This window comes from Pithys albifrons, chromosome 8 (genome assembly GCF_047495875.1).
Source record: "Pithys albifrons albifrons isolate INPA30051 chromosome 8, PitAlb_v1, whole genome shotgun sequence".
Taxonomy (NCBI): Eukaryota; Metazoa; Chordata; class Aves; order Passeriformes; family Thamnophilidae; genus Pithys; species Pithys albifrons.
The window spans coordinates 678498-700204 of NC_092465.1; the positions used below are offsets into that span (position 1 = coordinate 678498).

General features: G+C 57.1%; 2 protein-coding genes and 1 long non-coding RNA gene across 8 annotated transcripts in view; 2 read left to right on the forward strand and 1 right to left on the reverse strand.

Annotated features, from left to right (window-relative positions):
* CCDC148 (coiled-coil domain containing 148) overlaps positions 1-7817 on the forward strand; it is a 70840-nt gene extending 63023 nt beyond the window's left edge. Inside the window, exons 17-18 of the mRNA XM_071562752.1 lie at positions 5969-6210; positions 7360-7817. The gene's annotated coding sequence lies outside the window, so the exon portion shown is untranslated. The remainder of the gene's footprint in view (positions 1-5968; positions 6211-7359) is intronic.
* Positions 2101-17182, reverse strand: LOC139675287 (uncharacterized). Of its 2 annotated transcripts, none has more exons than XR_011698466.1 (3): positions 16955-17182; positions 15728-15861; positions 2101-3283 (listed from the first exon to the last, which is right to left on the reverse strand). It is a non-coding gene; the product is annotated as an uncharacterized lncRNA (long non-coding RNA). The 2 variants fall into 2 exon arrangements; XR_011698467.1 differs by lacking the exon at positions 2101-3283 and adding an exon at positions 7744-8599 and having other exon boundaries at positions 15728-15908.
* Positions 17183-17914: 732 nt separating this feature from the next.
* The window catches only part of ACVR1 (activin A receptor type 1), a 54705-nt gene continuing 50912 nt past the window's right edge, over positions 17915-21707 (forward strand). For 2 of the 5 annotated variants that reach the window (XM_071562753.1, XM_071562756.1), the window contains exon 1: positions 17966-18051. The gene's annotated coding sequence lies outside the window, so the exon portion shown is untranslated. Of the gene's footprint in view, positions 18052-18668; positions 18690-20112; positions 20271-21707 lie in introns of those variants that run through there. The other 3 variants (XM_071562757.1, XM_071562755.1, XM_071562754.1) reach the window with 3 other exon arrangements.

Sequence of the window (21707 nt, forward strand, 5' to 3'; positions counted from 1 at the left end):
GGATGGGATGGGGACAAGCCAGCTCTGTGTGGCATCTGGGGCAGCTGCCTCAGCTCCAGACAACCCCTTTGACACCTCTATTACATCTGTGTATCTGGCAAAAGGCGTTTCTCGGTATTTATCAATTTTGTCAATGGCAACTTTAGCTCTTTCCCTCACAAAGGTCTGCCAGCAATATCCAGGGGCAACGTGCTGAGCTATTCTGTATATGTGACAGCTTATTAAGCTCTTAGCAAATCAGGATTTCACACTTGTATTGTCCCAAATAACTGCCTGGCAGGATGGATGCAAGTCAAATCCAGACTTTGCAGGCAGCAGGAGGCTGGTTTGCTGCCCCTTCCCACCTGCTGTAAGAGATGGGAAACAACTAAATAACAATGCAAGTAGGCTTTATAAATGAGGCTTAGACAAACCCGGAGAACATTTTTCTTATCTGTTTAAAACAAATTCAAATGTTGCACTGTTACTCACCCTGAGCAACCTGTTGTTTCAGTCATAGTGGCTCTACCAGAGTCAGCTGAAAGTGATCCCCTGATGAAAAGGGAAGGAAACCACCCCCTGTGTCCTCAGCTGTGTCTGGTGTTCAGACACTGCTGCTGGCTGTGCTGTTTTCTGGCCCCAAGTGGTGCAAATCTGAAACTTCCTTGCATTTGTCTGGGGTGCACAAAGACAGGTTTTGGGCTGTAGCCACCCTCCAGCCCCACTCATTCAGACACTGCTGCTGGCTGTGCTGTTTTCTGGCCCCAAGTGGTGCAAATCTGAAACTTCCTTGCATTTGTCTGGGGTGCACAAAGACAGGTTTTGGGCTGTAGCCACCCTCCAGCCCCACTCACAACAGGTCCTGATTTCACTCTCAAAAGTGCCTGGACGGTGCTGTTTGCTCTCACTGTCCCCATCACAGCTCAGGACAGTGTGTGGTCCAGGGTCCAGCTGCAGCCTTGCTCCAGTCCAGTCTGGGGGACCAGAATGCTCCGGGGCCATGGGAGGACCGTGTGATGCTCCCTCAGGAGTGGGAGGAGACTGGAGATACTGGTCCTGCTGCCCATCCCGGTGACAGCAGGTGTGGCACTGGGAGATACTTTAGGCAGCAGCTGGAGGGACAAAATCTGGTATTTGCTGTTGGCCTCTGGGCATCGTAGATGGAAACTCTGGTTAATTAGACAAATGCTAGGTAATTAATTAGTGGGTGAAGGCACATCCTGTGGGGCTCCCTTGCACCTGGCACCCAGGCAGTAACACAGTCCTGCTTCACTAATGGGACAGGCAAGGAAATTGCTAATGGGGCAGCCTTTTGCTGGGCAGATGCCCATTTTGCTGGGCAAATACCCATCTAAACCCCTTAAACTGCAAAACTCCATATAAAAAACAACAAACATTGCAAAACAGTGGCCCAGGAACATGTAAATTTGGTACCTTGCCCAAGCCAGAGTCAGGATGGCTCTGAGAAGGGCAGGGAGCAGAGCCTTCAGGGATATTTCAGGCTGGCTGGAGTTGTACCAAAGGCAGGCAGGAAGGATTTCTCTGCTCTGATGAAGTTCTCTCTCCCTGGATGCTGTTCACATATGCCTGCCAAAGATGACTTATTACTGACGCTCCACAGCACTCCTGAAGAATAAGGATCTGGAGACTCTTTTCCTTTTCAGAGAGCACCAGATTGCACTGTGAGGGACACAGAAAACTTTACTTGAGGCTGCACACACCTTCCTCCTGCCAAAGGCTCTCTGTTGGCTGTGGTTTTCCACAGAAAGTGGTTCCTGCCATGGCCTCCACACAGGACTGTACAGTCGTGTCTGGGGAGTGTTACAGTGTGTGGGAAACAGCAGCAGCAGGGAATGGTCTGTGGGAGGTGAGTTCAGGCTGAGGCTTCCTGAGGGTTCTCCTCCTTCTCTGGGCTTGTTTGGTGGAGGAACAGGAGGCTCCCCTTGTCCCACTCCTGCCTCCAGCAGCCCTTGCTCCCAACAGGAGATGTGTTCCTGCAGGGGCACAGGGCCAGGAGGCAGCACTGGCTGTGCCATGAGCCGTGAGCCATGAGCCATACACCCCATGTGCCCATGGTGGGGGTGGGCTGGTGCTGGGCAGCCACCCAGCCCTCGCTGAGGGGCTCACTGGGCACACAGGGCTGTGTTACTGTCGCTGGTGCAGGAAGGAGAGGGAACAGCTTGTGCCTCAAGCCCAGACCAGACTGTGGGATGAGTGGGCACAGAAATGACCTGCTTGCAAAGCGAATGTGGCTGATGGGGCAGGGATGGCACAAATCCTCACCCTGCTCCTCTGATCTGCAGTGGCTCCAGCGCTGCCTGCAGTTCACAGCCCCGAGGGAGTTTAGAGGAGGAGGGACCTTGGTGTCCCTCTGTCTTGGCGCTGTGAAGAGCTGGCTCTGCAGTGGGCTGAGCCCAACCACAGCACTCATTGTCCTGCAGGCCATGGCTGGGCAGGGCCTTCAGTGGGGAGGGAGGACTCAGTGCTGGAGGGATTTGGTGGAGCAATGGGTGGACAGACAGCTGGACATGGGAGTGACCCTGTGGCAGGGCAGAAGTGAGTACAGCCCCGTGCCAGTGAGTGCTCCCATGAGTGGAGGTGGCTGCTTAGGCTGGCAAAGGCAGCATTTCCTTGTGCCCCCCTTCTCTGCCTTCATGGTGGAGTATTTCTGGGCACACCTGGCAAGGCTCAAATCACCCCCCAAGAAAACAATTTCCCAGAGCACATGGACAACTTCTTAAGTTAAATATTTCCTTATGCACTAAAACCAGTGTTCCAGCACAGCCAGGGGCCATTGGGACATTCCTGCCTGATGGTCAGTGAGGCTCCATCCCTGCCCCATCACAGCCTCTGCCCCCGGTGTGCTCAGTCCCAGACAGGGACCTCCCTCATGCCCTGCCTGGGGCAAAGGGGAGGGATTTTGGAGGGGGATCCTGCTGAGTGAGCAGGGACAGAATCCCCTGGAGCCACAGCTGCCTGGAATGGCAGGCTGAGAACTGGTGTGTAATCAATGTTCCTGTGCTGTTTGTCCCTGCTGTGCCCAAGGTAAAAGAACAAGTGTGTTCTGTTTAGGTGAACATGATTGCTCCAAGGGAAATGGTTGGATTCTGCTTTTGTCTTCCCAGAACTGATGTCAAAGAGAAGGGTCAGCAGCTGCCACGGCTGTGCAGGTTTTGGGGCCTGTCTGGCCAGTATGGAAAGTCCCTCACATTTGGTTTCCTCCTTGGTGATTGTTTTCCTCATGGTGGTTCTCCTTTGGGATGGCTTTCTGTATATCCCAAACTGAACCGTGGTTGTTCTTTTCCTGCAGGAATGGAATAGAATGGAACAGAACAACAGAGAAAAATATAATAAAAGTATAGAATAGAATAATGTAATAGGATAGGATACAGGAGAATGCTAAAATAAATTACTTTCAGTTGAAAGGGACCTGGCAGTGCTCGTCTCAATGGCCCAATCGCCTGCCTGTTTCTCGAGGCAGAACAGGGAGGTGGGGATGGTGAGAAGCAGAGAGCACTGCCCCGGGTGACTGTGCCTGATTCAGAGCTGAATCCACCCCCTGCGAGTGCCAGGGAGTGGAGCTGTTACCGTTTGTGCCAGGCGATGGCAAATACAGCGCGATGAGGGAAGGCAACGGCACAGCAACACATGGCAGTGCAGACAGACCCCGGGAAGGGAGGAGCTGGGAGAGCGAGCACTCCCGCGCCCCTCCGCCACCCCTCCTGCCACGGTAAAAGCTATTTTGGAGCAGTCAGGGATGGGATGGCAGCCTGTGCACCTCGGGGGGCTCCATTCTGCCGGGGCTGTGCAGCCTCTGCTCCCGACAAGCCCGAGCGGCTCCTCCTCCGCTTCGCTTGTCTCTGCCTTCCCTCCCGCGCTGCCGCTCCTGCAGCTCCTGGGGCCGCTGGTGGGTGAGATTCCAGCCCTGGAGAGCAGCTCGCTCCGTGCCAGGGCCGGCAGCGCCCGGGGGCGCGGCTGGGCAGGGGGGCAGCCTGTGCCCGAGCCGGAGGGACAGGCTGTGCCCGAGCAGGGGGGCGGGCTGTGCCCGAGCAGAGTGAGCTCCTGCACCACCACCCTGGCAGCTCATGGGAGCCTCTGCTGCCCCTACAGCTCTGCAGGGAGCCGGTGAACACGCACAGTGGGAGCGATGCCCGGTACATTCCCCTGGCGATGATTGATGGCGCTCGGCGTGAGGGAGCGGCAGCGGCAGCACCGGGGAGCGTTTCACTCGGCAGGAGCACAGCCCTGTGCCCACAGCATCCCGCTCCCCTTCCCAGCCCTGTGCCCGCAGCATCCCGCTCCCCTTCCCAGCCCTGTGCCCGCAGCATCCCGCTCCCCTTCCCAGCCCTGTGCCCGCAGCACGGAGCATCCCGCCCCCCTCCCCAGCCCCGCTCCCCTTCCCAGCCCCGCTCCCCTCCCCAGCCCTGCGCTGTCAAGCCAGAACAGCAAACACGGGGGGCAAAGTGTGGATTGTTTTCAGCTGTTCGCTCTGGCTCCCTGTTTTGCCTTGCTTATTGTGGGTATAAAGCTGCTCCTGGCGTCGGGGGCAGTCGGTAAAACGCTCTGCGAAGGAACTGGGCTCCACAAACCCTCAGGGCACGCGAGGAACTGCAGCTTGTCAGGACATGTTTCCCCTGAGGTGAAGCACCGCCACACACCCATTTATTTCAGGCAGGAATCAGCTGCCTGACGCGTGTGTGGCTATTCCAGGAGCCGCCGATGCGCCGGTCCCGTCTTGGCTGCGCCGGAGGGGCTGGGAGCGCTGCCCCTCCCTCGGCTGCGGGATGTTTCTCGGAGCTGTGGGCACGGCTGAGTCGCTTTTCTCTCTGTTCCCTCTCTGTAGCCTTGCCCACAGCGTGGGATTCACCCCGGGGGCGGGCAGGGGGTCTGCCCGCCCTGCCCGGGGGCTGCCGGGGCAGGCTGTGCCCGTGCTCTGGGTGTCCTGGGCTGCGGGCAGGCACAAGGGGGGCGGCCACGCACACCTGCCTGGGCAGGGTCAGGGGGCACCAGGCTGGTCCCTCGCACACCTCGGGAAAAGGGCTCCAGCTGGGGTTAAACCGGCCAGTTTCTGGCTGGGATCGGTGCTGGTTTGCTGCAAGTTTGCTGCAGGTTTTCCACAGTGGCCCAGGTCCTGCCCCTGGCTCTGCCCGGTCCCACCACTGCATCGCTGCTGCCCACAGTCCCAAACAGCCTCTTCCTCGGTCCCACCTGGATCTGCTTCAGCAGCAAACCTTGGCTTTGGCATCCTGCTTCTCCCAAGGCCGAGTTCCTTCCATGCCTCCAGGCAGGATGAAAACGGAATAAGAAGGAAGATGAACAATGAGGCAGTTCCCCCTTGTCCTCCTTGAGCTGCTTTTTGTTCCCCCTTCACTCTGTGGGGGTGGGTGAGCTGCTCCAGCCCTTCACACCATGGGAATGGGTGAGCTGTTCCAGGCCTTCATCCCATGGGATGGGTGGGATGTCCCAGCCCTCCACACCTCAGGGATGGCATGTTCTTGGTAACTGCCCCTTGCCCACCTCCTGTGCAGACACCAGCCCTCCCCAGGGCCCCACATCGCCTGGTTTTCTGCTGGGAGCACCCACAGAGGCTCGTGCAGGTGCCCATTTTGCTGAGGCAGAGCTGGGGAGTGGCTGTCCCTGCCCTGCAGCCCAGCTGTGGTGGCAGCAGACACGGCTGCTCCCACAAACGAGCCGCTCTCTGCTCGCTCCCTTCCTGCCCGGCGCTTCCCTGCGCTCCAGGCTCACAATCCAGATGGTGCCTGCTTTGGGTTTTTTTCGTTTTCTTTTTCACACGAGTATTTTTATCCTTTTGTCCTTCGGCCTCTGGGCTCGTGGGTGCCTGTTGCAGCCGCTGGTGCCTGTGGATGGAGGCGGGAGGGGGCGGTGGGAGGAGATTTCGGCGATGAGGCGAATGACACAGAGCCGGAGCACACGCTGCTTGTCAGCCTCAATCGCGGCTCGCACCCTGACCTTTCTTCTTCTCCTTCAGGGAGGCTGCAGAGGGAGGGTTTGTCCTGCACCCTCCCTGGCCTGCTGTCCTGCCCCACTGGTGTGGGAGCCCAAGCCCACAAGAACTGGGCCAGCCCTGGGCAGGCAGAGACCAAGGAGCTGGAGACAGGTGGAAGCATGAGAGGAGTTAAAAATTACCACATGAAAATCAAAGTGGTTTCTTGCAGCCTTCAGGACATATCCCTGCCTTTGTCTGCAGCTCGGAGGACCAAGGACCTTGACGTGAGTAAGGGCTGTGGCAGCTCCATGGCCTCACCATGGGCTTGAAGGTTTAAAGCCACCCAAGGCTGCAAGGCTCGCACTGGAGTCTCGTCAGTGCAGGCAGGCACACAGCAGGGCACCAGCCATGGCTGAGGAAGGGAGTAGGAATAAATGGAGATGTGTCCCCAAGGATGCCCAGAGCCCCTGAGCTGATTGTGGAAAATGAAGGGGAAGGGATCAGGGGTGCACACCCTGGGGAGGGGCTGGGTGGGATGGGGCTGATGGCTGTGCTGCAGAGCAGATACTCAGGAGGAACAACCCTGTGCCAGGCCCTGTTTCTGGGATGAAGGGTCATGTAGGTGCTCAGTGGGCTCTGTGCAGCCAGGGCAGTGTGGTACCAAGGGCACAGGGTGGCAGGACAGCCCTGCTCCTTCCCTACCGTGCAAACAGGGATCAGAAGGACACTCCATTGCTGTAACTCTTCCCTGTGAATGCCAATGGAAGTATGTGGGCCAGTGACCCACAGGACCCTTCCTCACCTTCCCTGGTGTCTCTGATGGCTGTGGATCGGAGACACTGCTCACATCAGGACAGGGATGTCAGGCCTTATGGCATCTCTGGAGCTGTGGGACTGAAGGGGAAGTGGCTTCAGCCATTCCAGAATGCAAAACCACCTCACAATCACCAGAGCTGGGGCTGGTCTGCACCGTGCACGAAAAGATATTCTGCAATACCTTCATTGTGATTTAAATTACAGGCACAGAGCATTAAGCTCCTCCAGATAAAGCACAGGCAGATCTGCTGCAGCACATAAACCTCTCTGCCCATCTGCCGGGGGCTGCTGGGGTGGGCAGGGGATCCTCCCGGGCCCCTCCCGGCCCTGGGAGGCTCCGAGGGCTGTCCCAGAGCCGGGCACTCGGGGCGGGGGCAGTTCTGTCACCCCATCCCTCCCTCCTGCCTGTCCCCACCGCCCGGCCCCGGCGCTGACCGCAATTCCTGCTGTGCCCCGGGAAAAGCGACCGCTAATGAGGGAATTAATGAGGGAGTCTGCATCCTGCTTGCCAGGAGTTCATTTCAGAGAATATCTTCAGGTGTCTTTTAGCGTCTCCGGCTCGAGGCTGGGAGGAAGGAGACAGGTGCCACCTTGTGTGGAAACGTTTCCTTGCACAGGGCACGGACAGAAAATTCCTTACCCTTTTTGCTTGTGACGTCATCGCCAGCGCCTCCCTGACGGCAGAACGAACCCAGCTGTTCCCAGCTGTTCCCAGCCCTGCCAGCTGTTCCCAGCCCTGCCAGCTGTTCCCAGCCCTGCCAGCTGTTCCCAGCACTGCCAGCTGTTTGAAGGCGCCCGGCTGTGGGACCCTCCCAGAGCCCTGCAGGAGAACGCGGCTCGCTCTGTTGGAGCAACCCGAGACCCCAAATGACAGGAGGGGGCGCCGGTGGGCGAGAAGCTGCACATGCTCTGGAAACATCCGCCGGCACCCTGAAACCTCCGCCCACCTGGGCAGCAGGGCAGGGGGGGACTCTGCCCCTCTGCCCCCTCAGGTGAGACCCCTCACCCTGCAGAGCTGCCCCAGCCCTGGGAACAGCAGCACAAGGACGTGGAGCAGCTGGAGAGTCCAGAGGAAGCCCCGGAGATGCTCCAGGGCTGGATCCCCCTGCTCTGGAGCCAGGCTGGGAGAGCTGGGGGGATCACCTGGAGAGGAGAAGGCTCCAGGGACACCTGAGAGCCGCTGGAGGGGCCTGAAGGGGCTTCAGGAGAGCTGGAGACGAACTTTTTAGCAGGGCCTCTTGTGATAGGACAAGGGGTGGTGTTTTTTAAAATAAAATACTAGAAATTTAGAATACATGTTAGAACAAAATTGTTGTCTGTGAAGGTGAGGAGGCCCTGGCACAGGTTGTCAGAGGTGTGCCCCATCCCTGGAAGTGTCCAGTGTCACACAGTGCTTTGTCTCTGCTTCCCGTGCCCTTGCCCAGCTCTCCCTGAGCTCTGGAGCTGAGCTATGGCAGCAGCACTGAGTTCTGGCTGCAGCAATTACAGCTGTGGTTTGTCCCAGACACAGGAATTGTGCTCCCAGGAAGGACCCTGCAATGAACAGCCAGATGGGTCACATTGCCATGAGTCAGGCTGTGCCCTCAGCCCTGCCAGTCACAGAAGAGCCGAAGGAATCTGGGCCCTCCCAGAGTGCTTTATTTAAATACAACGGTGTCTCCTGGCACTCCTTGGCTGTGCTGGGCTGTCTGACCCCTGACACACCGCCGGGGTATTTCTGTCACTTCCACTAGTGGCAAACATTCTCCCTCTGTCCCTTTCCAGCTGTCCAGAAGCATCACAGTGAGCAGTTTGCAGTTCTCTGTCCTCAGTCAGACGGTGAATTATGTGTCTTCCCTGCACCAGCCACTTGATCAGCTGCTGGAGAGGAGAATAAATGCGATGCCTGGCTTTGTGAGAATCACTGGATGAGAACTGCCCTCCCCATGACTGCTGCTTCCTCAGCCTGTCCTCCCTGGGAGCTGCTCAGGCCCTGCCCCTGCTGCTCTGACTGCACTCCCTGTGCTTTGGGGGCATCAGGGTTGTGGTCTCTGCTGGCAGGTGGCATACAAGGATGGCCAAGTCCTTGCACCCAGCCCCTCCTCTCATTCCTGGGTCTGCAGTTCATTCCTGGGTCTGCTCTCCAGATAGAATAATGTGTGTCGAGGCTGCTCCAAAGTACCTGACATGGTTTTGCAGCTCAGCCTGGCCTTGATCTCCAATCAGAAGGAACATTTCACACAGAGGTGCAGGTGATGAGACCCCCCTCAGCCCATGGAGAGTTGGGGAGTCCTGAGAGATGAGTGGGAGCAGAGGACACTGGTGCTGAGATGGCTGCTGGTCCCTGCCTTGCTCCTGCAGAGGTGGAGGCTCCCTCCATTTGACCTCAGAAAGAGAGATCTGGAGGTTGGATCAAAACTTAAAAAAATGGAGTTTTTTCCTATATTGTCTGACTGAACCTTTGGGGTTTGCATTTTGAGCTGCTTGCTGTGATCCTAAGGAGCAGAAGCCTCTCATTCTGTACAACCCTCGGGGTGTCCAGGACCTGTGGCTTTGGGCTGACCCCAGACCACCAGGGCCAGGTGGTGAGTGTTGGCTGGGAGCCACTGCTGTCCCTGTCCCCCTGTGCCCTGGGACAGACTGAACAACCAGCTCTCTGGTGACTGGGTATCCTTCTCTTGTTTCCTCCTCTCTGCTGCTGCAGGACCAGTTTGGCAAACCCTCCATTGCCCGTCGTGTGCCAGCACTCTCTGGGTGTGGCTGGCACTGGGTGCCCACCCGGGTGGGATCTGCTGGTGGTGCTCACCAGCCGTCCCTGCAGCTCCTGCTCACCCACTGCTGCACAGCCGGGCACGGTGTCACCCGCTGTCACGGTGTCATCCGCTGGTCACGGTGTCACCCACTGTCACGGTGTCACCCGCTGTCACGGTGTCACCCGCTGGTCACGGTGTCACCCACTGGTCACGGTGTCACCCGCTGTCACACGGTGTCACCCGCTGTCACACGGTGTCACCCGCTGGTCACGGTGTCACCCGCTGTCACACGGTGTCACCCGCTGGTCACGGTGTCATCCGCTGGTCACGATGTCACCTGCTGGTCATGGTGTCACCCGCTGTCACGGTGTCACCCGCTGGCACAGCCCCGGTGTGAGCCCAGGGGAGGGCTGGGGACCCTGCAGCTGGGCCTGGCAATGGGACACCAACAACATGGGGTACAGGCCCTGGAACTTAAATATTGTGCTGCTATAAATGTTAGCAATGAGAGCTCTCGTTACATTGAAATGCCAGATGACAGACACAGACAGGGGCCAAAAAAAGCTGGGAGGAGAGGGAATGATGTGCCAGAGGGGCCAGAGGGATGCAGGGCTGGCACTGGGGACACCCACTCTGGGCAGGAGAGGGAATGATGTGCCAGAGGGGCCAGAGGGATGCAGGGCTGGCACTGGGGACACCCACTCTGGGCAGGAGAGGGAATGATGTGCCAGAGGGGCTGAGGGGATGCAGGGCTGGCACTGGGGACACCCACTCTGGGCAGGAGAGGGAATGATGTGCCAGAGGGGCTGAGGGGATGCCGGGCTGGCACTGGGGACACCCACTCTGGGCAGGAGAGGGAATGATGTGCCAGAGGGGCTGAGGGGATGCAGGGCTGGCACTGGGCAGGAGTGGTCGGGGAGGGTGGCCTGGCCACAGTGACTTGGGGGAAAAGAAGCCAGTGCACCTGTCATCAAAACTTTGATGAACATGGCACAGAGCACAGTGCTGAGCTGGTGCTGAGCAGGGTGCTGAGCATGGCACTGAGTGTAGCACTGAGCGTGGCACTGAGTGGGTCACCAGTGCCCAGTGCCTGCGGGGCTGCTCTGGTGGGTGAGGGGCAGAGCTCGCCTGTGGTCCCAGTTGTGGTGTCTGGATGGAAATGACCTTGCTGGCCTTTCCACCCCAAACCCCAACTCTACTGTGAGATTCCCCTGGCCTGAGCCTTGGCCATGAGGGCTCCCCACCCAGCTGGGGAGCAGTTTCATCCTTTATATTTCCATGTAATTTCAGTAAATTCCAGTTGGCTCTTCCTGAATAACACCCGGAACAGAAAGGAGCTGCGCAGCCGCCTGAAGTGAATCTTTGCAATCAGAGAACTTGAGCACTTTTTGGTGGGTGTTTTGGTGAAAACAAAGCACTGCATGTGATGGGCTTGGAAAGCACAGGACTAATTACCAGAGCTATTTTAAAAGATGGCATGAAAATGAGTTATGCTGTTAGTGCTCAGATGCAAGAACATGGTCTGCTTAATGTAGTAATACTCTCATCTGTGTAAAACTGAACTGGTAGCAATTATACGTTATTGTTAATTACTTGGAGTGGGTTCTCCCCTCTGTGCTCACACTGAGTCACACCTGGCTCCCTGATGCCCCAAAGTCCGTGGGGTTTGCGGTGCAAAGGTGTGTACGATGGAAGGAGGATTGTGGAAGGAGCTCTTGGGGTGAGCTCTGCAGAGGCAGCGGGACAGCAGAGGAGTGTTGGTGCTGTGCTCACACTCGCCGAGTGTCTGGGGCAGCTGCTGGGGCTGTGCCAGGAGCCGTGTGGGGAGCCGTGTGGGGAGCCGTGAGGGGAGCCGTGAGGGGAGCTGGCACACCAGTATCACTGACCGCTCGGACCAGCATCCCCGGCCGCTCGGAGCAGCATCCCCGGCCACTCGGACCAGCATCCCTGGCCACTCGGACCAGCATCCCCGGCCACTCGGACCACCATCACTGACCACTCGGACCAGCATCCCTGGCCGCTTGGACCAGCATCACTGACCACTCGGACCAGCATCCCCAGCCGCTCGGACCAGCATCACTGACCACTCGGACCAGCATCCCTGGCCGCTCGGACCAGCATCACTGACCACTCGGAGCAGCATCACTGACCACTCGGAGCAGCATCCCCGGCCGCTCGGACCAGCATCCCCGGCCGCTCGGACCAGCATCACTGACCGCTCGGAGCAGCATCCCCGGCCGCTCGGAGCAGCATCCCCGGCCGCTCGGAGCAGCATCACCAGCCAGTCCCGCAGCCCAGCGCGGCTCCCTGTGACTCACGGGCGCCTGATGCAATCCGTGTACTCCCAGGCACCCTGTTAGCTGATCACAGCTAACTGTTAAACCAGGCTCTTTCATTTCCAACCCCAGGGCTTCCCGGGGTTCCCTCAGCAGCTGTGCTCGGACTGGTGCTGACTGTGCTGGGAGGGGCGGTGATGAAACGTCCCTACATTGCAACAGCCAGATTTGCTTATTTGCATGTATATATACACCGATATATATTTAGAAATTTCCCCAAGGCAAAAGAAAATAATTTATGACAAGCAGCAGCTTGGAAGGTCACCTGGATTATTATTTCTGTACCACATCTCACCTCGAGCACATGAGCAAAGGCTTCATGTCCTGATGTTAATAATGCTAAAGAGTTAAAAACCTCAGCAGCACTGAAGGCAATTACCAGGGTGGCTTCGTCATGCACAGCCTTGTTTCATGTGCTGTAACTAAATTACATTTTACTGTGTATTTCAGAAGGAGTGACAGTGACAGTTTGTGGGGTTTGCTGTTGGGCTCTGCCCAGTCCCGGGGCTGTCCCTCCACGGTGCTTGGGCTGGCCCAGACCCCCAGCCCTGCCCACTCCCCTCTGGTGGGACAGGACAGCACTCACTGCCCCAGAGACTGAAAAGGCACCACAGCCTAAAGGAGATGGTTCTACCAAGTGAGGTGGCTGGGCTGGGGTCCTGCAGCTCCTCAGTCTTCCAGACATTTCCTCTATGGCATCTCTCAGCTGTGTGAGCTGTTTCTACACTCCCAGAGCATTGTGGTCTGACTTGAAATCCCAGCTGCTCCAGGGAGAAGCAGAATTTAAAAAGTACCAAGGCAGTTCAGGTTGCCATGGAAATAGTTTCAAAACAGAGAAGCCTGGTTTTGCTGTAGTCACTGTCTTGGGAGGGTTTTCTGTGTGGAAGGATGACAGGGGGAACCTGTCCCACAGCTCAGGGTGTGCTCTGTGCGTGTTGTGTTCTGGGGCCCACAGACTTCTGAAGAGTGTGGTATTTGCATAACATTATAGTGTTTTATTCTGATGTCTGTGCGTGACAATTTTAGCCCACAGTGCTCCTTTCACAGGGACATGCCATTATTACACCTGATGAATGCAAACATTGCCTGGGAAGAAGTTCCAGACTGTGCCATGGCATGGCAAGAGCCACACAAGGTTCTCTGTCAGGAACTAGAAGACCCCAGATTTAGTCACACTCAGTCCTTGCAGAGCTGTGCAAAGTCAGCTGTGTATGCATAGTCTCATCAAACCCCTCCCACCCTTCCTTGGGGGACTGTGGAATACCTGACATGCCAGGTGCTCTCCTGCCCTCACTGTGCCAGCACAGCACCTGGGGCACAGACACAGCCCTGTGATCCTCCCCAGGCCTCTGTCAGGGCACAACCAGCGCTCCTGGCTCCAGCCACTGCCAGCCAGCACTGCCAGCCACTAACCCCAGCACCTTGGCATGACAGCCCTCTCAGACTCCAGCCTTGCTTTTTTCCCCAAATAATGTTATTACAGATAAAATTCTACTTGCAGCTGGAATTTCTGAGCAACACTCATGGTAGTGATAGAAAAGATAATTGATAAAACCCTGCACCCTTTGGAAAGCAAAGTTATTTGTAAGGATGCTTATGATGACAAATAAGAAGGATAGAAGAATAGCCCTATTTACAGATTATGCTGATTACTTCAGGAACCTAATTCTTCCCTCTCCTTCCCCATTAATTAGGAATCAGCAGCATGTAAACTGATGTGATCCAGTTACAGCAGGCTGTGGGCAGGAGCTGCTGGGACCTAATTCCAGTTCCCAGCACTGGTTCCTCCCGTGGCTGTGAACAAGCTCTTAGCAACAGCTGTCCCTTGGTGAGCCATGCGTGGGTTACTCAATGACAGGTTCCAAAACTCATGTTCTTCTACCAGACATGAAGTAGAAACTTTTCCATGCAAAGTGCTCCTAACCCCTGCGGCTCCCTCTGTCTGCTGGAGCCCCACAGCCTGCCTGCCATTAGCGAGGGGCGGCTCTCACAGCACCACCCTTTGTTGGGAGCCCCACAGCCTGCCTGCCATTAGCGAGGGGCGGCTCTCACAGCACCACCCTTTGTTGGGAGCCCCACAGCCTGCCTGCCATTAGCGAGGGGCGGCTCTCACAGCACCACCCTTTGTTGGGAGCCCCACAGCCTGCCTGCCATTAGCGAGGGGCGGCTCTCACAGCACCACCCTTTGTTGGGAGCCCCACAGCCTGCCTGCCATTAGCGAGGGGCGGCTCGCACAGCACCACCCTTTGTTGGGAGCTCTAATAACCACGTGGGATACTGTCAGAAGTGCTTTAGCCTGCAAATAAGCAGGTGGGAGTTCAGAAGTGTTGGCTGCCAGCACCACCTGTGGAGCCTCAAGGGAAGCTTGGCACTTCTGGAAATGTGGCTGTTTGGTTAGACTCTGAAAAGCTGTGTTAGATACCCAACCTTTAGTCTTCTCTTTTCAAAACTGGTCCTTGTTAGAGCTGCATTTTCTCCTGAGGAACACCTACACATGAGCTACTTGAATGTCACATTCAGCTACTTGGCAGTACACTATGGAAAATCACTGGCCCTGTGCTGTTGAGCCAGACCTATTTGTATTTTTAAGGGAATTAGTATTCTTTTCTCTGTTTAAAACATTCCTATTACTCATAGTGAGTCAAATCCTGGCCCCATTTGGAGAGTGGTGCATAAATGGGCTGTATGCACAAAGGAGCTCCTCCCAACCCCTTGTGCACCTGCCTTTTCCCAAGGGAATGAGGATCATCTCCCACCCTGCCATGGCTGGGACTGCCCTCCCTGCTGCCCCCACCTGACTCGGGCAGCCCCTCCATGGCCTCTGTTCCTGTCCTGGAGCCCCTCAGCTCCCAGCTGCTCATGGCACTGCTTGGCAAGTGCTGCATGTGTGAGGGAAAGCACAGCCACGTCCCCTGTCACTCAGCAGCAGCAGCAGGGCAGGGCAGGGCACAGCCCCTGCTCCAGCCTGAGGCACAATCACAGGATTATTTGGGCTGGCAAAGCCCTCCCAGACCATGGAGCCCACCCTGTGCCCGATGTCCAGCTTGGCAAAGCCCTCCCAGCCCCTGGAGCCCACCCTGTGCCTGATGCCCACCTTGGCAAAGCTCTCCCAGCCCATGGAGCCCACCCTGTGCCCGATGCCCACCTTGGCAAAGCCCTCCCAGCCCATGGAGCCCACCCTGTGCCCGATGCCCACCTTGGCAAAGCTCTCCCAGCCCATGGAGCCCACCCTGTGCCCGATGCCCACCTTGGCAAAGCCCTCCCAGCCCATGGAGCCCACCCTGTGCCTGATGCCCACCTTGGCAAAGCCCTCCCAGCCCATGGAGCCCACCCTGTGCCCGATGCCCACCTTGGCAAAGCCCTCCCAGCCCCTGGAGCCCACCCTGTGCCCAATGCCCACCTTGTCCCCCAGCCCAGAGCACTGAGTGCCACAGCCAGTCCTGCCTTGGGCACCTCCAGGGCTGGGCACTCTAAACCTCCCTTGGCAGCCCCTGCCAGTTCCTGAGAGACATTAGAGGGGTCTCTCCTGAGGGTCTCTCACAAGGAGCCCCCTCCCTGCCCCTCTGTGGCCCGTCACTGTCACATGGCTGGTGGCTGTGCTGCAGCAGGGTCAGCAGGAGCCTGTGCTCCCCACGGGTACGGGCTGTGCCTCTGGGGCCACCTGGGCAGCCCACACTGATCCCAGAGGGAATGTCACAGCTGGCAGAACTGTGTCACCCCACCATTGCTGTGGGGAAAAACAGAGCAGGGCAGGGATACACACCCTGGGAACAGGCCAATAAATAATGTTTGGGAATTTCTGATGGAGCTGCTCTGCTCAGGATTGCTCAGCCTTGTTTTAAATGTAGGATTTCATGCTCTTAATTCATCATGTCACAATGCAAGCACTCTGTTGATAATAATTAGATGCAACTTACCTGGAAAACCATTTCACTTTCCCCTTTAGGGGTTCCAGGAGCCTCAGTGAGGTTTCCTGAGTGCAGCTGGCACAGGGACACGGTTCCACCAAACCACACTGAAGGTGTTTGCATCGTGGTGACCTTCATGTAGCCTAAAGGTGGGAAAACAGGGCCCATTGTCTAATTCTTGCTGATGGTACTGAAAGAGGAGTAGGTTTAGATTAGGTATTAGGAATTAGATTAGATATGGGGGAGAAATTTTCCCTTGTGAGGGTGGGCAGATCCTGGCACAGGTTGGGCAGAGCAGCTGTGCCTGTCCCTGGATCCCTGGGAGTGTCCAAGGCCAGGCTGGACAGGGCTTGGAGCACCCTGGGCTGGTGGGAGGTGTCCCTGCCCATGGCAGGGGCTGGAAAGGGATGAGCTTTAAGGTCCCTTCCAACTCAAACCATTCTGGGATCATTCTATGACATGGAGTGGGATTGAAGGACCATGGCTGGAAGAGTATCTGATTTTGGGGAGTTCATTCAGGTGGATGAGGGGGGTTAAACTTCAAGAGGACTGAAGTCACCTTCAAACTTAAATATTATGACATGGCAATAACTAGTTTATGAGTAATTCACTGCAAAAATTGGAGTCAGATTATTTTCTTTTTAGAAAGTGAGACACACCAGCCTTGACCAGGATATTTGCAGTCTGGCTCAGCCCTGGGAGGCACATCTGCAGTGCTGGGTCCAGCTCTGGCTCCTCAGGGCAGGAGGGACATGGAGCTCCTGGAACAGGTCCAGGGGAGGGTGACAAACCAGGACAGGCTGAGGAAGCTGGGGCTGTTCAGCCTCCAGAGGGGGCTGAGAGGGACCTCCCCATGGCTGGCAGTGCCTGCAGGGAGGGGGCAGAGCAGGGGACCCTGAGAGGGACCTCCCCATGGCTGGCAGTGCCTGCAGGGAGGTGGCAGAGCAGGGGACACTGAGAGGGACCTCCCCATGGCTGGCAGTGCCTGCAGGGAGGTGGCAGAGCATGGACCAGGCTCTGCTTGGGGGGCACAGCCATGGCACAAGAGAAACAGGCAGGAACTGATGCCCAGGGAGGGGGCAGAGCATGGATCAGGCTCTGCTCGGGGGGTACAGCCATGGCACAAGAGGAATGGGCAGGAACTGATGCCCAGGGAGGGGGCAGAGCATGGACCAGAATCTGCTCAGGGGGCCCAGGAAGGGCACAAGAGGAATGGGCAGGAACTGGAGGTTTCACCTGGACAGGAGGGAGAACTTCTTTGCTGTGCAGTGACCAGAGAGGGTGTGGAGTCTCCTCACTGGGGACATTCTAGAGCCATCTGGACACGATCCTGTGCCATGGGATGGTCATCCCATCTGACTCTGGGATGACCCTCCCTGAGCAGGGAGGTGGGACCAGGTGACACTGTGGTCCCTTCCAGCCTGTCCCACCCCGGCATTCCGGCTGCCTTCAGTGCCTTCAGCCGCCTCATTCCCTGTGGATCGGGATGGGATTTGGTTCCCTGCGCACCCAACCTCGCCGTGACCACGTGGCGGAGTCGTGTCCCCTTCATGTCCCCCCTATGCCCCCCTCACATCCCCCATTTCCCACCCCATGTCTTCCCATATCCCCCCCCGTCCCCCCTCATATCCCCCCTTCCCCCCATATCCCCCATGTCCTCCCCAGTCCCCCCATATCCCCCTTCATGTTCCCCCCATATCCTCCCCCATATCTTCCCCCCTATCCTCCCCATGCCCCCTCCTATGACCCCTCCATACCCCCCCATGTCCCCCCCTATTCCCCATACCCCCCATGTCCCCCCCCATATCCCCCCCATTCCCCATATCCCCCCATACCCCCTCATGCCCCCTCCCATGCCCTCTCCATACCCCCCCACACCCCCTCCATCCCCCCATTCCCCATATCCCCCCATACCCCCTCATGCCCCCTCCCATGCCCTCTCCATACCCCCCCACACCCCCTCCATCCCCCCATTCCCCATATCCCCCCATATCCCCTCATGCCCCCTCCCATGCCCTTCCCATACCCCCCCATTCCCCATATCCCCCCATACCCCCCCATGCCCCCTCCCATGCCCTCTCCATACCCCCCCACACCCCCTCCATACCCGCCCATGTCCCCGCCATGTCCCCGCAGTGTGGCGGTTCCCCGGCAGGGGGCGGTGCGGCGCACCGGAAGTGACGCGCGGCCATTGCCGGTGCGGGCGCGGCCCCGCCCGCGCTCCTTTGTCAGCGGAGCCGCCGCAGGCCCGGCCCGAGGGACCGGCCCGGCCCGGCCCCCGCCACCGCTGCCACCACCGCCCCACCGTCACCACCGCCCCACCGCCGCTGCAGGTCAGTCCCAGCCCCGGGCCGCCATCCGCGCCCCCGACGGCCCGAGCGCCAGCGGGAGCGGGTCGGTCCCGCCGCACCGGGAGGGTCGGTGCCGCTGCCCCGGCAGGGTCGGTGCCCCGGGAGGGTCAGTCCCTGTCCCCAGGGCGGCTCGGTGCCCATCCGGGCGGTGCCGGTGCCCCGGGAGGGTCAGTCCCAGCCCCCCAGCTGGGTCGGTCGATGCTGGTGTCCCGGGCGGGTCGATGCCGGTGCTCCAGGAGGGTCGGTCGGTGCCAGTCCCCGGGCGGGTCAGTCCCACTCCCCTGGGTGGGTCGGTGTCGGTGCCCCAGGAGGGTCGGTTGGTGCCAGTCCCCCGGGAGGGTCTGTCGGTGCCGGTGCCCGGGCCGGTGCCCTGTCCCGCCCCGCACAGCCCCCGCGGTGCCACCCGAGGGTCTCGGCATCGCCCCGGGCAGGGACAGGGGCAGGGGCAGGGCGGGGGCGCTCCGGTTTCCCTCTCCTTTCATTAACCCGTGCTGGCCTGGCAGGGACACTGTGCTGCAGTTTGGGTTTATTTCTTAAAGTTCATCTTGCAGCTGTTGAGTTAAATTCCTCTTGGTCTAAAGCTGTGCAGGGTGAAGATAACTGACCAACTAAGGTACAAGGTAAAATAAAAATTTAATATAAAATACAAAGTTAGGTCTGGTTAAAAATCTCGTAAAGACCATTATGATTTTATGGAGAAGGGATGAAATCCACTTCCCTGAGGGGTCTCTGGCTCAGAAGGAGCAGGATGTGGCCCGGGTGCTGCAGAGGGTCGGGTGGGCTCTGCCTGTGAACCGGGAGGCTCCACGTGCTGGGCTGGGAAATCTGGGCATGGATATAGCAGGGAAAGCTGCCTGGGCAGTCCTTCCAGCTCTGGTAATCTGTAAAAATAACTGGTGTCCAGCAGCACTTTTACAGTAAACTGGAATTGACCCGTTTTGTTTTCCAGGAATTGAGAGAGAAATTCACCTTCAGCGGGCTCTGAACCGGTCTGGGTTTCTGTCGGTGTGCGGGGCCACCAGTGCCTCAGGGTGCTGGTACTGCTGGGAGCTTTCAGGCTCTGGGCTGAGCTGCAGAACTGGCACTTTTGTACAAAACGCCTTTTAGAAACGATGCACTGAGCTTTGGAAGGAGAGCAGGTTCTTGTCCCAGCCCGCCCGTGTTTCTGGGGCCTGCACTGCAGGCGGCTCAGCCTCTCTCAGGGGCTGGAGCGGTTTGCTGTGGGCAATGACAAGTCTATTTTTAACCTTTTCTTTTGTTTCCTGTAATGCGATCTCTGCTGTGATCCTTACACTCATCTTCAGAGGGACGGTGGTGACCTGGAATGCGGCAGGCACTTTGCAAATGCTCTCCAGGCTCTGTCCTTGAAGGGCTGGAGCCGTTTGAAGAGTGCTGGGCTGCCTTGCAATTGAAAGGGCAGAGCCGAGTCCTGCCTGGGAGCGCTCTCGAGTGCGGGGCTCGGCCCTTTGATGGCCGAAACTTTGTTTTTTGGAGGAGGAGGTGTTACAGATCTGTTGTAAGGAGACAAGAAGTTCCTGTGTGCGCTGTGCTCCCCCCGGGAGGTGTTAAGTGTGTGCGGTGTTTGGAGAGGTTTGCTTTCCTCAGCAATTGTTTGCTGGGATAAGCCCTGCATTCCTCGGGACTGGGGGCAGGGGGTGAGCTCCCTGCCCATGGCTCAGGACCAGGGGGCATTCCTGGCTGCCAATCTCTGGCTTTGTCTCCTCGCTGAGTGACAGGTGTGGTTCATTCTGGCTCCATTCTCAGCCCAACCCCACGGTCTGTCAGATCGCCCCTCAACCATCGCGGTTTGTAAATAATCAGCTCTTACAGACCCAAACCGTAGTTAGACCAGAATATAGAAAGTGAGGCAGTGGTTAAATGAAACAGCCCGAGGGAATAAAACTGTTACATATTTTCAAGTTTTAAGGCTTATTTAGGTGTCTCAAAGTTTGGAGCTGAGAAAGGGATTCCACTGAGCTGTGCTGATGGTGCTTGCAGAGGTGTTGGTGGCAGTCTGTGTGTCAGTCCCACTGCCCAGGAACTGTTGTAACTGCTCTTTAATAACTTATTTTTGTAGGTGCACTAGGAAACTGCAAATGTTTTGATTGCAGAGCTGTTGAGTTGTTGGCTCATGTTCCTGCTCTGTGGAGAACAGGATGGCTCGTTGGTTACTGACAGAAGAGCTGGTGAAGGCCCAAATGGTGTGTTCAAAAGTTCAGCCTCATCCTCTGTGGGCATCACCATAAAGGGACTTTGGCCATACTGAGTTCCTGCAACTCACAACTCAACACACTTTGAGACATGAGAATTCTATTTTGTGCCTCAGTAGCTGGATATTTGATATCCTGGTGATTGTTTGTGCCCTTCTTTTAACACATAAGGAGTTGGTTGCATTTGTTCTGCTGAGGCAACCTGCTAAAGCTCACCTCTCACACAGAGCAGAAAGATCCTTCCCCAGGAGATGGTGTGTGGAGGAGCTGAGGTGAAAGGGGAGGGCTAAAAATAGCCATTTCCTGCAGAACTTATCTGCTTTTGGGGCCAGCTCTCCAAATGAACTCGTGTCTTCCAGACCCTCAGAGGGAGTAGGGAGAGAACATGGGCGGGGGAAAGAACACCAGTGGGGTGTTGTGGGTGGGCTGTGTTTGTGGTTTTTGTTTTTTTCCAGCCAGCTGGTACTCTGAAGTCATGCTTAAATTTAATGAAAGCCCGATGCTAAAATAGGATCTGGGGACAGCCGTTGTACAATAATTAGGCACCAGTTCAGCCCCCTTGGCCCTGCCAAAAAAAAGCTGCTTTAATTCATTTATGTTCTCAGCACTGGAACTTCCAAACGGGCATCTTGGTGTAAACAGGTTACAGACTCACCTGCTCACCTGTGCAGGCACAGCAGGGTGCAGTGGTGGTGCTGAACAGGGGGATCTCCTGTGAGTGTGAGGACTGAGGGATGTCCCCAGGGCGGGTGGCACTGGCCTTGCCCAGGGTGGGCATGGATTGGTTGCTTTAAGGCCTGAGGGTAGTCAGGACTGAGACAGTTTAAGAGCATCTTAGTTAGAGGTCAATGACACTGGCAAAAAACTCACCTTTTGAACTCTGCTGTCACAGGTTCTGTGGCCACACACTGAGGGCATAAGGCATTTATGTGCTGTACATACCTGTGCATGTCTGTAAAATAAGGAGTAATTATGTTTCCTAGCAGTGCTAGAAAGCTGAATTCACTCGGGTTTACAAAGTATTTTGGGATCATGAATTTATAAAATGTTGTTGACTGTGAAACGTGTGGAATTCCATGGAAATGCTTTCAAGAAATTCCCTTTTTTTCTGCACTGTATTTGGAGCCAAACCACTATTTTAGACTAATGCTTTCAAAGGCATAGGAGCCCAGTCAAACAGCAGTGAGTGGCTGTAGTGCCACTGTTGTTTGTGTGACCCTGGACCCTGAGCATGCAGGTGACCCCCCTGCAGGTGCTGGTGCTCCCTTCCTCAGGCTGTGCTCGCAGGGCCCGGTGTCAGAGGGATTCCCGTCTGTACCTCCCTGTGTCTGTGTTCACAGGGCCCGGGGTCAGAGGGATTCCTGTCTGTACCTCCCTGTGTCTGTGTTCACAGGGCCCGGTGTCAGAGGGATTCCTGTCTGTACCTCC